The sequence below is a fragment of the Macaca thibetana genome, chromosome 4 (assembly GCF_024542745.1).
Source record: "Macaca thibetana thibetana isolate TM-01 chromosome 4, ASM2454274v1, whole genome shotgun sequence".
In the NCBI taxonomy this organism is placed as follows: Eukaryota; Metazoa; Chordata; class Mammalia; order Primates; family Cercopithecidae; genus Macaca; species Macaca thibetana.
Window position 1 is genome coordinate 9,589,248 of NC_065581.1, and position 15,638 is coordinate 9,604,885.

General features: G+C 39.6%; 1 protein-coding gene across 1 annotated transcript in view; it reads right to left on the reverse strand.

Annotated features, from left to right (window-relative positions):
- The window catches only part of LOC126952358 (uncharacterized), a gene marked incomplete at its 5' end in the record, with an annotated part of 317,885 nt that overhangs the window by 14,495 nt on the left and 287,752 nt on the right, over nt 1-15,638 (reverse strand). The window lies entirely within an intron of this gene.

Consider the following 15,638-nt stretch of genomic DNA (forward strand, 5'->3'; position numbering starts at 1 on the left):
ATCAAGCAGGCTGTGACAATGACAGTGTTGATTAAAAAAAAAAAAAAAAATGCTTACTAATGGTTTTATGAATGGGTGTTTGTGCTTTCTCATCCGAAAGAAATCTTTGTTTGTTTTTACTTACTGGTACCGTGCTAAGCGCTAAGTCTCTGGCATCACTGTAACAGTGGACAAGATACATCAAAGACATACTTTACAGAGGTGCACCGGGAAGGATTCTTGTATATTTCATGTATTTACCCGCTATTTTTTCCTTTACGGCAATCCCAGTTTTTGCACGTACTGGACTTTAATTTCTTGTAGGATTTTTCAGGTAACAATTTCACTGTCTAATATAATTCAGTGAACCCTGTGAGGCCTTCATTAATATTAACTGAATTATCAATGTATTCCAAAGATTCTATCCTTTTGTTTATTTAAACGATTGATGATGAAGGTTAGACTGTACCACTCTAAAATTTGAGGCTGACAAGCTGTCTGGCCTCCAGATATCTTTGTTATCTTTTTCTACAACTGCTGAGCTGTATAGATGCTTTCTGAAATTTCCAGTTTCCAGATTCACAGATGGCAGTAGTTTCAAAAGCAGGCGGGAGAAAGTTTTCAATAGATTTCTTTCCTTACTGGCTCTCTTTAAGGCAGAAAACATTTGTGTGTTGCAGTGGAAATCCCATATCAAACATGTTAACTCCCCCTAAGACTTAGAAATACTTTAAGTTCTCAGAAATATGGAAAGACTTAATAATATGAAAGAAAATTCTGGCCAGTAACTCTTTAAATCAAGTTCATAATTGACAATAAACTCCCAAGATTCTGATGACTTTTTCTTTGAAGCTAAAAAGGTATAATTAAAATTCAGACAGACGGGGGGTGGGGGGGAATAGTATAAATATCTTGAAATGGCGAAAAAGAGAAAAGATCAAGTTCTAAAATGATTAATACAAAGGTTTTTTGAGGATCCATCCTATGAGAGGTTTTTGAGACAATGTAAACATGCTTTAGGAACTAACAATCCACCAAACGTTCACAATAAGAAACTGGTATGTATTTGACTTAAAATAAGTTTGTGGTGAGTGTGCAGAAGGAACCTTACCAAGTAGTTGAAGTTTGAATTGGGTCTCAGAACTTCAGTGGGATTTTGATAGGTATGAAAAGTGCGACAGGTGCTCTTGGCAGAGGAGGAGCACCCGAAAGGCACTGAGATGCAGAAGTGCACAGCAGGCCCGGGGGCCAATGAAGGGTTCAGTGGACGGGACTGAGGAGGTGTGTGAGGACAAGGACATGAGCTTGGAAAGTCAAGTGGTACTGCGAAGACCCTGGATGCTGTGCTGAGTCATTTTGAATGTAATTCACATATGGGGAAAGCTGCTGGAAGTTTGAAAGCGGAAGAGGTGTGACCTGATTTGGGTTTTAAGGTCATATGCTGAGGCAGCTTAAAAGGTAGATGAGAGTTAAAAAGAAGGAGGAGAGTTTGGAATGCTTTCCATTAAAAGTGAACAATGAGACCCTGCACTGGGGCAGTGGCAACTGGATTGGAGACCACATCCATGGTTTCTTTTTCTGAGCTAGAATCAGCAGAGTTGAGGATGCTCGCTAGATACGAGGTATGAATCAGAGATGCCTCAAAAGGGGCAACCAGCATGACACACCAATGGCCAGCGATGACATTGAAAAGGGGCTAAAGCAAGCAGGCAGGGAGGGTTTGAGGAAGCACGGTGATTGAATCAGCACTGAATATGTCTAAAAAAGAAATTTATTTTTTTTGAAATTTTAGTTTGAGACAGGGTCTCATTCTGTTGTCCAGACTAGAATGCATTGGTGTGATAATGGCTCACTGCAGCCTCCACCTCCTGGGCTCAAATGATCCTCCTGCCTCAGCCCCTCAAGTAGCTGGGACCACAGACACGTGCCACCAGGCCCAGCTAATTTTTGTATTCTTTGTAGAGACGGGGTCCCCAAACTAATCAGTGTTGCCCAGGCTGGTCTGAAACTCCTGAGCTCCAGTGGGATTACAGGCAGGCGCCACCGCACCGGCCAAAGGAGATATTAAAACTATGTCAAAACTAGCGACTATGGTAACATAAGTCAAATTACAGAATGAACTGTTACTCTCCATGATAGCCTGGTGAGGACATTAAGCAGCACCACCCTCCCCTCTGGACGTGGATGATAACTGGCCAAACTGAGGGCTCCTAGTCACTCTCCCGGTGCACACAGCACCAGGCCAGCTATCACAAATGCCTCTCCTTCTCTCCCTTAGGGTTAGCCCATTCACTGATAATTCCCAGCCTCTGGATGTAAAATGTTTGACTTTAGGCTAGGCAGAATAAAAATGGGTGGGGAAGAAGCATGCTGCACGCTGGGGAACCATCGAGTTTCCACTCATTCCACAAAACACAGGTGAGACAGGAGTTAGGAGACAGCTCTTTGTGACCCAGATAGATGGGAGCCTCCCTCCCCATCTTGGAAATGTAACATGGAGCAAACCCACATCGCCACTTCCTTAGGTGGCATTTGCATGTTTAAAGGAATAGGAAGATGGACACATTTGTCCCTAAGGCATTAATTCTCACTTCAAGGGCTGATTCCTTTAAAAGTGTGAGTGACTTTGGAAATGTGGGCAGCAAACTGTGCAAAGCAGATTTTTAACAATAATTCTTATTCACTTAAGGATTACATACTTCCTTCTTCCTCTCTTTTTTTTCTTTTTTTGAGATGAAGTCTCGCTGTTATCCCCCAGGCTGGCGTGCAATGGTTCAGTCTTGGCTCACTGCAACCTCTGCCTCACAGGTTCAAGCGATTCTCCTGCCTCAGCCTCCTGAGTAGCTGGGATTACAGGAGCTCACCACCACGCCTGCCTAATTTTTGTATTTTTAGTAGAGATGGGATTTCACCCAGTTGGCCAGGCTGGTCTTGAACTCCTGACCTCAGGTGATCCCCCCGCCTCGGCCTCCCAAAGTGTTAGGATTACAGGCATGAGCCACCATGCCCAGTGCTTCCTCTCCTTTTTAGCCACTCCTAATCATAGGAAAGAGAGGGTTGAATTGCCTTCTGCCCAGAGATGTCTTTGACTGATTTAGTGTCTAGGAGGAAAGGCAGGGGTGGGGGATAGACTAGAAAGTGAGGTGGCATTATTTATTATTTAGTGGCAGGCCCTAAGGTAGCAGTTGTAGTACACACACACATGCACACACACACACACACACACATACATTTTTAAAAACTTAATATGTGCAGCCCTGTCAGGTTAGAATTATTATTCCCATTTTATAGACAAAGAAACTAAGACTCGGAAATGTTAAGTAACGTGCTCAAAGACAGTTATGTGATGATATTTACTAAGAGGTAATTTTTACTCCCGCAGCTCAGATTTCCTTATTTTCCTGGCCTCTCTTCTCAAACTTAACTTACTCTCCTCCCTGGTGAATTTGAAACAAGAAAGCGGAGGAGCTTTCCTTGTCCCTTCTCTCTCATTCTTTTGGATTTAAGCTGCCCCAGGAAGTAGCTATATTCTTTGATTATCTATAATGTCATTTTAACCAGAGCAGGCCCCTTTCAGAAAGGGTCTCCTTCTTCATGAGTGATAAAGTAGCAAGCTCACGTGGCTGCTGATCTACAGTCACATCTTCCAAACAGCTTTTGCAGTAATGAAGCTGATATTTTTATTTCCTTTGGTCTGGTTCCTGTGTCTTCTTAATTTTGTCGAACAGCTTAGGGTGGGGAAAAGAGAGGTATAACATACTAGCCCCCTGAGAACCCAACAGTAATCAGGCAGCTCTGATATTTGAACCCACGTTGGTCTGACTCTAAAGCCCATGCATTTTTGCTTACACCATGTGGTAAAATGTTTGATCACGGAGCACGCTGTTGTTGTGCACGCATGTGCTGCTGCCGAATGGGGATATGTCTGAACACGATCTGGGTGCTGAATTTCCTCTTTACTAAGCGTGCATATGGAAGACTCTGTGGGAAGATTTTCCTATCTTTGGTCTGGGCGGAAACTTAGTAGAAATAGAGGCAGCATTCAAATCACCTCGGCATTCTGTTCTACTAACATCCTGTGGAAGGTTCTCAAGGTCCTTGGAATTGAAGATGAAGTAGGACATGTACTGGAACACACTTTTTCTCCCTTCCTTGAACCATAAGGGTCTAATACCAAAGCTAGTATGGTCATTTCAGAATTTCTAGCCATCAGTTCTTAACACAGGACAGCACACCCGAAACACCTGTGTCCAGCAAGGTATGTGGACCAAGTCAGACCCCACTATATTGCTGTATGAGTACACACCTTTTTTTTTTTGAAAGAAAGAAAGGGGAGAGAGAAAGACAGAAGTGAGAGAGAGTGACCCGTACAACTTCACTAGAAATATTTTTTGTTTGTTTGCTGTTTCTTGTTATTTTAGATAAGAGTTTCACTCTTGTTGCCCAGGCTGGAGGGCAATGGCATAATCTCCGCTCACTGCAACCTCTGCCTTCCGGATTCAAGCGATTCTCCTGCCTCAGCCTCCCGAGTAGGTGGGATTACAGGTGCCTGCCACCACGCCTGGCTAGTTTTTTGTATTTTTAGTAGAGATGGAGTTTCACCATGTTGGCCAGGCTAGTCTCGAACTCCTGACCTCAGATGATCCATCCACCTTGGCCTCCCAAAGTGCTGGGATTACCTAGAAATGGTTTAAGGTTCTGAATTAGATGCTCATACAGAAGAGGATATTTCTGGCTAGCTGCTGAGTGTTCTCACATTGGCCATGAAAACACTCCACCCTACAGGTCAATGCTTTATATTCTGACTTAGAGCCAAAGACAGCCCCCAAGCAACTGGGGATGCTTAGTTTTGAAAACTTCTTAAAAATCCTCCCTACAGTTAAGAAAGTAGGGCAAGGTTAAAAGAATAAGAAGAAGAGGAAGAAGAAGAGGAAGAGGAAGAGGAAGAGGAAGAGGAAGAAGAAGAAGAAGAAGAAGAAGAAGAGGAAGGATGAGGAGGAGGAGGAGGAGGAGGAGGAAAAGGAGGAGGAGGAGGGGAGGAGGAGGAGGAGGAGAAGGTTTTATAACAGGGATGAAATCTGAAGAGGGGCTAATGAGAGGGCATATACAGAGGTAGGGAGTGATGAAAAAATCACCATTTATCTTTAGGTCACGTGGCTCAATTCTGAACAATTCACGGAGGTGAACATGAGTCTCTACAACTTCATTTGCTTGATTTTTCAATCTATGTCCTGAAATCTAGCTGTTGAGGAACCAGCTACTCAGCAAACTGACCTATGATATTTGATCATCAACTTAAATGTTCCCTTATAACATTTCTCATTTCATTTTATTTCAGGCTATGAAGGCAATTCAAGCAGAGGAAGGGAAAGATCTGCTAAGGCAAATACCAGACAACCCAGACCTTCTTGTCTAGAGTAGGTGAGGGAGAAAAAGAAGGAAGCAGGATATGCTTTTTCTATAAACTGCATTTTCTGTAGGTGTCTTTATTTTCCATTTTCTAGTGAGTAATGGTTAAACTGTTTGGCAGACTAACATCCACAGAAAAGTGGAGATCGCTTAGTATTTCTGCAAAATGATAGGCCAGAAGAGAGCTACGGTGCCCTACATTAGCTGAACTTAGCTCCACAAGTCTCTCTCCTGTCATCTAAAATCTCTTTCATTAAAGCCAAACGTGTCTCTTCATTTCTGGGAGAGGCCAGCGTGAGTTAATAAATCTATTGAGACAAGTGACTTGAGAGACTACACATATAGGACACATTTGAGGGGCTGAAGCTGACCTCCATCTGGAGGCACAAAAACCTATAAGGTTCCACAAACTGCCAGACCCGTGAACAGTAATCCTTAAATGAAATTCATCGTTCAGTAGAAAAACAAGTTAAGGACGGTAATTCAATGGTAGACGAAACAGGCCGGAACAGGTTCAAATGCTGCATATTTCACAACAGAGCTTAATTAAAACAGGACTATGAGGCTGTTAATTGCATTATAATAGTTCAGCATGAAATTAGGTCTGATGTGAATGTCCTTATAGTGGAGTTGTTTATGTTATTATAATTACACAGTGGTACATAGATTCACTGCACAGATACATTTTTAACAGCTCTTGAGTGGATTTCTTTTCTTTCCTCATTTAAATTTTGCACTCAGTTTCCAAGTATGGAAAGTCAGTAAGAGGGAACCAGGGTCAGGAAATTAGGTCATACTGGATGATCTGGTTGGTCTCCTGTGTATTTAAAGCTTAGAACTCCAAATAAGTTATGCCTTGATGATCGTGATTTTATTCACTATTTCTTTAGGAGCAAACAATTCATTAAAAAACTGGGTCTCAGTAAAATGGACATAAATGCTTCATTTTGTCTTAGAAAGTGATGACATCCTGTGGAATTAATGAATCCAAATGCATGCTTATGACTGTGTCTGTGGTTCCACGGTATCATATATTCCAGTATTTAAAAAAATAAAACACACAAAAAAATAAACATTGGTGTCTAGTAAAAAATGGTAACTCCTGTTCACAAAATATAATAACAGACATAACAGGAATTGATTTTCCAAATGGTAAAAGTGAGGGCTCTTCCTACATCCAGCCATAGTATCCACTTTTTGGTCAAGAACTTAGCTGCTTTATATTAGAATCTTGCCTGTGACCTTGACTTAAACACCAAAACCTTGGATAGCATCAGCTATTTGGGAAACATACGCATATTTGATGTTTTCAATCTTCATCTTGTTATTTTGATTTCTGTGCATTCTATGTATGTCAGCAATACTGCACATTGTTGCTTTGGAATAAAAAAAGCAACAAATTAATAGAAGACGATCTACAAATAAATTAGGTAAGTAAAATGATTATGCCTTGATGTTTCATTCTTTAAGATAACCATTAAGGGTATAGAACAAGCAGTTAAGTAAATTTGAACCAATTTAGAGAAAGGCAATAAACTATGTTGCAGTGCCAGAAAGCTATACTTCTAAATAAAATTACTTGTGCTTAATTTGGATAGAAATTACGTAATTTTGAGGAAAGTTAATGAATATCCATATGTATTGGTACACACATTATACAGTAATTTCTGTTATCATGAACATCTCACATTTTGGTAACCAAAAATTTTACATCCTGCATCTGTTAGAAATATGTGCTTTTATCACTTCTCGGACTTTTGGCTAAGATCAAGTGTAGAAATATGTGCTTTTGTTTCCTTCCTTCCCTCCCTCCCTCCCTCCCTTCCTTTCTTCATTCCTTTTTTCTTTTTTTCTTGTTTTTAGACAGAGTTTTGTTCCTGTTGCCTAGGCTAGAATTCAATGGCACGGTCTCGGCTCACTGCAACCTCCATCTCCCGGGTTGAAGCGATTCGCATGCCTCAGCCTCCCAAGTAGCTGGGATTACAGACGCCCCCCACCACGCCCAGCTAATTTTTTTGTATTTTTAGTAGAGACCAGGCTTTACCATGTTGGCCAGGCTGGTCTCAAACTCCTGACCTCAGGTGATCCCCCTGCCTTGGCTTCCCAAAGTGCTGGGATTACAGGCATGAGCCACCACACCTAGCCGGAAATATGTGCTTTTCATACCACTGCTCCAAAATTCTTATGAACCCCCCAGGAAACCACAAAGACCTTTACTTCTGGTTATGACATTTTTAAAGCTTTTAGAAATAGAAATAAATGCAAGGCATTTCATGAAAATAGAAAGTCACAAATTTTAACTGTATTTCCAAGGCTTTTGCTTGCAAATATGCATGCAAATGTTAATAGTAGCAATGCAACTACGTATGAACATGCTATAAATTAGTTTCAGAACAAGTAGAAGCATATATTGGCTTCTTTCTGCCACTTTTCACTGCGCATATGATGCACTGGCTACAAATATGAACAATGGAGTAAGAAGGTGAAAACAGGGCCAGGCCTGGTTGCTCACGCCTGTAATCCCAGCACTTTGGGAGGCCAAGGTGGGTGGATCACCTGAGGTCAGGAGTTCAAGACGAGGCTGGCCAACATGGCAAAACCCCGTTTCTGCTAAAAATACAAAAATTATATGAGTATGGTGGTGGATGCCTGTAATCCTAGCTACTTGGGAGGCTGAGGCAGGAGAATCATTTGAACCAGGGAGGCAGAGGTTGCAGTGAGCCGAGATCATGCCATTGCACTTCAGCCTGAGCAACAGAGCCAGACTCTGTCTCAAAAAAAAAAAAAAAAAAAAAAAAAAAAAAAGGAAGAAGAAGGTGTAAACGGTCCTCCACAAATCTGAGATTAGACTGGCAAATCAGGGACGTGGGAGTGAGGACAGAAAGAAGAAAAGTGAAAAAAAACAAAAAACAAAAAAAAGACACCTCTTTACTGTAGCCACTCACTTCTCTGATAAATCTACAGGTGGTGGATGCATTGTTTAAACACAAAGTAGTCGTGATGACATGGCCAGCAGTGTTTTCCACTCATCTACTCCACTCTCTATAGACACAGGAAAGAAAATTTTTAAGTTTTAAAGTCAGACTGTGTAAAACATCAATCATGACCAGAGAACTGTGCAATATACTCCGGTCTTCAAATTTAGAAAATACTTTTTCTTTTCCCTTGAATTCTGGGAAGTAAAAAACACAATGAAATTTGAAGGTTATTGATTTGCTCTAATATTTTAGTACTTGGTCTGGCAGAACCGAAGAAAAATACTTGAACTTACTTAAGACAACCGATTGTGTTAGTCCGATTATCAGAAAGAAAAAAAATAATCTGGCCAGGCACAGTGGCTCACGCCTGTAATCCCAGCACTTGGGTGCAGCAGCTCATGCCTATAATTCCACACTTTGGGAGGCCAAGGTCGGTGGATCACCTAAGGTCAGGAGTTCGAGATCAGCCTGGCCAACATGGTGAAACCCCGTCTCTACTAAAAATACAAAAAAAAAAAAAAAATTAGCTGGGCGTGGTGGCTGTAGTCTCAGTTACTCGGGAGGCTGAGGCAGGAAAATGGCGTGAACCCGGGAGGCAGAGCTTGCAGTGAGCTGAGATCACTCCACTGCACTCCAGCTTGGGCGACAGAGTGAGACTCTGTCTTAAAAAAAAAAAAAAAAAAAACTGACTACAATTTTTTGTTTGTTTGTTTACTTGCAATGTGGTGCCTAACCTTGCTAACGTGTACTCAAGTCTGTCACAGCCATTAAGCCACTCAATCATCGATAGAAGGAGTTTCAGATGTCTACTAGTATGAAGATTACTTACCATTTTTTTTTAAATATTATTTAGCCAGCGCCTTTACCTCCACTTTCATGTGTAAAGCACTGGAACAGAAAAAGCTTCCTCCCTGTCTGGGAATTATTCAACTAAGAGGGTGGCCCGTTGTCCACGCTGGTGACTAATACTTGGTTCTTAGCCCACCCTTTGGTTTAATTTTCTCTAGTGGCTGGAAAATAGCAAAGCATAAGAAAAGCAAAAGATGGGCGGCGGGTAAGGGAGGTTGTCTGTTTGTATGTGTGTGTACTTTACCTTATTTTCATAATAAGTTATCTCCAAGTTTAGTTGCACAAATATTTTTGTATTAACAGAAATGAACAAAACTATATAACTTACGAGTATAATTTTTTATGCTTTAACCAAACTTATTTCAAGAACCAAGTAGTACAAATTGGTTGAAACTTTTGGAGGGAGAATTAGTAACAGCAAGCATGAACTCATCAAACACTGAGCACACTCCTACATGAGTGTGGCAAAGGCTATCGCATGAGTCTTCCCCATACAACTACGTGGCTCACTCCTTTTCTTCGTGACTCTACTAAAATGTCACCGTTATCAGTGGAGTCTTTCCTGACTAACCTGAAGGAGATAGCACCTTCACCCTCAGCCATACCCTGTGCCTTATTTTCCCTACAACACTTACTATAGAAGTTACTACCAACCATACTATAGACTTACTTCCTTATTATCTGTCTTTCTGCACACAAATGTCAGGTTCATGGGGAAAGAGAATAGAGCTGGGCTCATAAGAGGAGCTAAGTATGTATCTGTTGAAGGAACAAATACATCAAATAAGTGGTTTAAATGAATTGAATATTTAAAGCAATCTGTTTTTTTGTTTTGTTTTGCTTGTCTCAAGCTTACCTTTGAGGCTACTAAATCAATTTATTTTTGCTAACTGCAAAATTGAAAGGTAAGACCCAACTGTTCTTTTATGTCAGCATTTCTAGTAATGCTTAGGCCATTCCTTCAGAAGTATCAGTGAGACCATCGCTCTACCAGCATATCACAAGGCAAATTTTAAATCCCTATTTCTTAATTCAGTGAAGTTTGTTCAGCTGCTGTCTCATCACCTCACTCCACCTACACCACCCACGAGTCAAAGACTGCCAGTGTCATAACTCTCCTAGAATAATACCCCTTTGCACGCATATAAAACCTTTACTCCAGGTGTTACAATGGATTACATGATAATTAATTGCCTCATTACATAGCCCTATGAGTAACAGAGTATTACAGTATTTTGATTTTCTGGATGGTAAGTCTCAGATAAAGAAAATAAAACTGCATCTCTCCCTTTAATAAGAATATCAAAGGGATAAGAAACAATGAATTAAATTCATCATCATGCAATGAGTTGATAGGGATGTTAGTGGTTAATGGCAAAAAATAGCTTATTTAATTTACCACTTTTCACTCAGAAAAGCCAGGGCTATTTCACAGGTGTTTCTTTTCACAGCTATCAAAAGAAATCAGAATGGTCGGGTGTGATTGTTCATGCTTGTAATCCCAACTACTCGGGAGGGTGAGGCAGGAGAATCGCTTGAACCCGGGAGGTGGAGTTTGCAGTGAGCCGAGATCATGCCATGGCACTCCATCCTGGGCAACAGAGTGAGACTCCACCTCGGAAAAAAAAAAAAAAAAAAAAAAAAAAAAAAAACAGTATATTTTTGGTGTGCTTACTTTAACTAAGTCTTTCTCATTATTCAAAACTATTTTTGTGTCCATCATTCAAGCTAGATGCCATGAGAAATACAGGTTGAAGGCCAGGCACAGTGGCTTATGCCTGTAACTGCAGCACTTTGAGAGGGTGAGGCAGGAGGATCACTTGAGCTCAAGAATTTGAGATCAGCCTGGGCCACACAGTGAGACCTCATGTCTACTTCTTCTTTTTTACAGAGAGAGAGGAAGGAAGGAAGGAAGGAAGGAAGGAAGGAAGGAAGGAAGGAAGGAAGGAAGGAAGGAAGGAAGGAAGGAAGGAAGGAAGGAAGGAAGGAGGGAGGGAGGGAGGGAGGGAGGGAGGGAGGGAGGGAGGGAAGGAGGGAGGGGAAAAGAAAAGAAAAGAAGGAAGGAAGGAAGGAAGGAAGGAAAGAAAGAAAGAAAGAAAGAAAGAAAGAAAGAAAGAAAGAAAGAAAGAAAGAAAGAAAGAAAGAAAGAAAGAAAGAAAGAGAAAGAGAAAGAAAGGAAAGAAAGGAAAGAAGAAAGAAGGAAGGAAAAGAAAGAGAGAGAAAGAAAGAAAGAAAGAAAGAAAAAAGAAGAAAGAAAGAAAAAGAAAGAAAAAGAAAGAAAGAAAGAAAGAAAGAAAGAAAGAAAGAAAGAAAGAAAGAAAGAAAGAAAGAAAGAAAGAAAGAAAGAAAGAAAGAAAAAGAAAGAAAGAAAGAAAGAAAGAAAAAAAATTTTCTTGGCCTCCATGAAATTTATAATTTAGTAAGGAAAATGAGATACAAATACCAATTATTATAATTTAAAACTAGTAAGTTATAAATGCTCTATGGGAAATTTAAAATTCTAAACATTTCCTCTGAGGAAGGAAAATTCATGTCTGCAAGTGATGAAAATAGATGGCCCATGTTAGATATCTCCTCTGGGCCTGGACTGGAACTTAGAAGGGAGAGAAAAAAGGCCACACATGTGAAGATGAGTATTTTTGATTAAAAAAATAAAGAATAAGGGAATTTGGTGTTCATATTTTAACCAAATTTCCAGTATAGTGTCTTTCAGTGAGTCTAGGTTTCCAGAATGTTTATACTTTTTGAGATTTCAAGGGATATTGTCAGGCTTTCTATTTTATGATTGCACTTGGACATTGGATCTTGCCCTGAGTTTGAATGTGTTCTGTCTTTCAGCATGACATTTTCAGAGCAGAATAAGAGAAGAGAAAAGCATACAGAAAATTGATCACAGCAGTGACTATTTTGGGAAAGATTAATTAGGAATAAGAATTATAAATAATACTTATTTAGGGCTCATTATGTAAAAGGCTCTCTTCAAAGCCCATTCATTCATTCATTCAACTATCCGCTCAAAACGTATTTATTGAAATCCCATTTCGTACCAGAGGAAAATGGAGAAAAATAATTAAAGCAAGGAGACAGAGTCCTTGATCCACAGCTTGAGAAGATAGATGATAAATAACTAAGTACATCATAATTGCTATGGAGAAAAGGGAAACGGGGCAGGAGACTAGACAGTGGGAGGGTAGAGGGCTATTTTATTCAGAGCTTGTTTCTTATTCAGGGAAAGTCTCCCTGAGATAGAGACATTTGATCAGAGGCTTGAATAAAGGGAGGGTGTGCATCATGTACATAACTAGGGGAACAGCATAGTAAGAAGAGGAAACAGCGAGTATATGGCTGTCCAGGTAGATGGTCACCGTCTGAGGTTTCACTCAGTGGTTTCTGTTACCCATAGTCTACTGTGATTCAAAAACATTAAGTGACAAATTCCAGAAATAAACAGTTTATAGGTTTTAAATTGTGTACCATTCTGAGTAGCGTGATTAAATCTTGAGCCATCCTGCTCCCTCCCTACCGGATCATGAATCTTCCCTTTGTCCAGCATCTCTATGCTGTGGAGTTACCTGCCCATGAGCCACTCAGTATTGCTGTAGGTTCTCAGATTGACTGTTGAGGTATCACAATGCTAGTGTTCAAGTAAGTAACCCCCCTTTTTTTAACTTAATCATCACCCTTGAGCGCAAGAGTAGTGATGCTGGCATATTGTTATACTTGTTCCATTTTATTATCAGTTATTGTTCATCTCTGACTGTGCCTAAATTATAAATGAAGCTTTATCATAGATATGTATGTATAGGAAAAAAACATAGTACATATAGGGTCTGGTACCATTCACAGCTTCAGGCACCCACTGGAGGATGTACTTGTCTTGTGTTCCAGAAAAAGCAAAGAGATCAAAAGAGCTGAAACTTGGTGAACAAGGGAGAGATAGGAGATGAGATGAGAGCTGTGTGAGCTGGGGAAGGAGCTGAGCATTTAGGGATGTGTGGGTGGCTGAAGGACTATGAGTTTTACTTTGATGAACATGAAGGCAGAGTTTGAGGTGACACATCTACAAGCCAAGAAATACCAAAGATTGCCAGGAAACCACCAGAAGCTAGGAAAGAGGCATGGGAGAGATTCTCCCTCACTGACATCAAAAAGACCCAACCCTGCTGGCACCATGATCTCAGACTTCTAGACTCCAAGATTGTGAGACAGTAAGCTTCTGTTGTTTAAGCCACCCAGTTGTGGCATTTTGATTTGACAGTTCCAGGAAACTAACACAGGAAATGACCCACTTACATGCATTATAGGTGAGGATGAATGAATAGAGTCAAAATATGACTGCAAGATAATCTGACCCCCAGAGCCCACATTCCAAATCTCTGTCTCTACGACTTCTCTAAAAGACACATTTTAAAATTGTAAAGCGAGAGGAAAAACTTCCAAAGTACCCATGTCAATGAAATTAAAAAAGTATATTTACTTTAAGTCATAAATATATATCCAACAGCTTTTTCTGTGGTTTTTTGTTGAAGTTGAGCTACGGAGAACAAGTGTTTGAAGAGGACTTGGCTGTAGAGAATTATCTCCTGACTGTTTTCAGTTAGGAAGAATAACACCCTGGGAAAGAGAATGTCTATATTCCCAACCTCCACCCACTGGAAATCACTAATCTATTCTCTGCTTTTATGAGCTTGACTATTTTAGACTCCATATATAAGTGATATTATGCAGTATTTATCCTTCTGTGCCTGGCTTATTTCACTTAGCACATTGTCCTTCAGGTACATTCATGTTGCTGCACATGACAAGATTTCCTCATTTTCTAAGACTGAATAATATCCCATCATCATGTATACCACAATTTCTTTATACATTTATTCATTGATGGCTACTTAGGATGATTCCATATCTTGGCTTTTTTGTGAATACTCCTGCAATCGACATGGCAACGAAGTTATTTCTTCAACATACTGATACCATTTCCTATGGACATGTACCCAGAATTGGGATTGCTCAGTCACATGGCAGTTACATATTTTTTTGAGGGACCTTGATACTATTTTTCATAATGGCTGTACTAATTCACATTTCCACCAACAGTGTACCAGCATTTCCTTTTTTCCACATCATCACCAACATTTATTGTCTGTCTTTTGTCTTTTTGGCAATAGCCATTCAAACAGGTATTAGGTGATTTCTCATTGTAATATTGATTTGCAATTGCCTGATGAGTGATGCTGAGTACTTTTGCATGTAACCGTTGGCCATTTGCATGTCTTCTTTTGAGAAATGTCTATTCAGGCCTGTTGCCCAATTTTAATTGCACCATTTATTTTCTTGCTATTGAGTTGTTTAAATTTCTTACATATTTTGGATATTAACCTCTTACCAGGTGTATGGTTTGCAAATATTTTCTCCCATTTGTAGGAAAAATCAACACTGTGTTGATTGTTTCCTTTGCTGTGCAGAAACTGTTTAATTTGATGTTATTCCATTTGTCTATTCTTCTTTTTGTTGCCTATATGTTTGAGGTCATATCCAAAAAAATCATTGCCCAAACCAGTGTCAAGAAGCCTTTTTCCTTGGTTTTCTTGTGGTTGTTTTACAATTTCAAGTCTTTAGTCCATTTTGAGTTGACTTTAAGATGTAGTGCCAGATAAATGTCCAATTTCATTCTTCTGCATGTGGATAGTTTTCCTAACACTACTCAATGAAGAGACTGGCCTTTCCTCATTATATGTTCTTGGCACATTTGTTGATCAGTTTATCAGAATAGTGTGGATTTCTTTCTAGGCTTTCTATTCTATTCCTTTGGTCTATGTGTCTTTTTAAATTCCAGTGCCATTCTGTTTTGATTACAATAGCTTTACAGTATATTTTGAAATTAGGTGGTGTGATGCCTCCAGCTTTGTTCTTTGTGCTCAAGAATGCTTTGGCTTTCTGAAGTTTTTGGTAGTTTCATACCAATTTTAGAATTGTTTTTACTATTTATATGAAAATACCATTAAAGTTTTGATAAAGATTATATTGAATCTGTGTATTGGTTAGGGTAGTATGGAAATTTTAACAATATTAATTCTTCTAATCCATAAATGTGGAATGTATTTCTATTTTTTTGTGACTTCAACGTCTTTCTTCAATGTTTTGTAGCTTTCAGTGTACAGATCTATCACCTCATTGGATAAATTTATTTCTAAGTACTTTATCTTTTTATGCTATTGTAAATAGGATTGTTTTCTTAATTTCTTTTTTGGATAGCTCATTGTTAGTATATAGAAATGCTACTAATTTTTGTATGTTGATTTTGTATCCTGCAAGTTTGCTGTATTTATTAGTTCTAACAATTTTTGGTGGAGTCTTTAGAGTTTTCTGTATTAGATTATCTTGCCTGCAAAGAGAAATTATTTTACTGTTCCCTTTCTGACT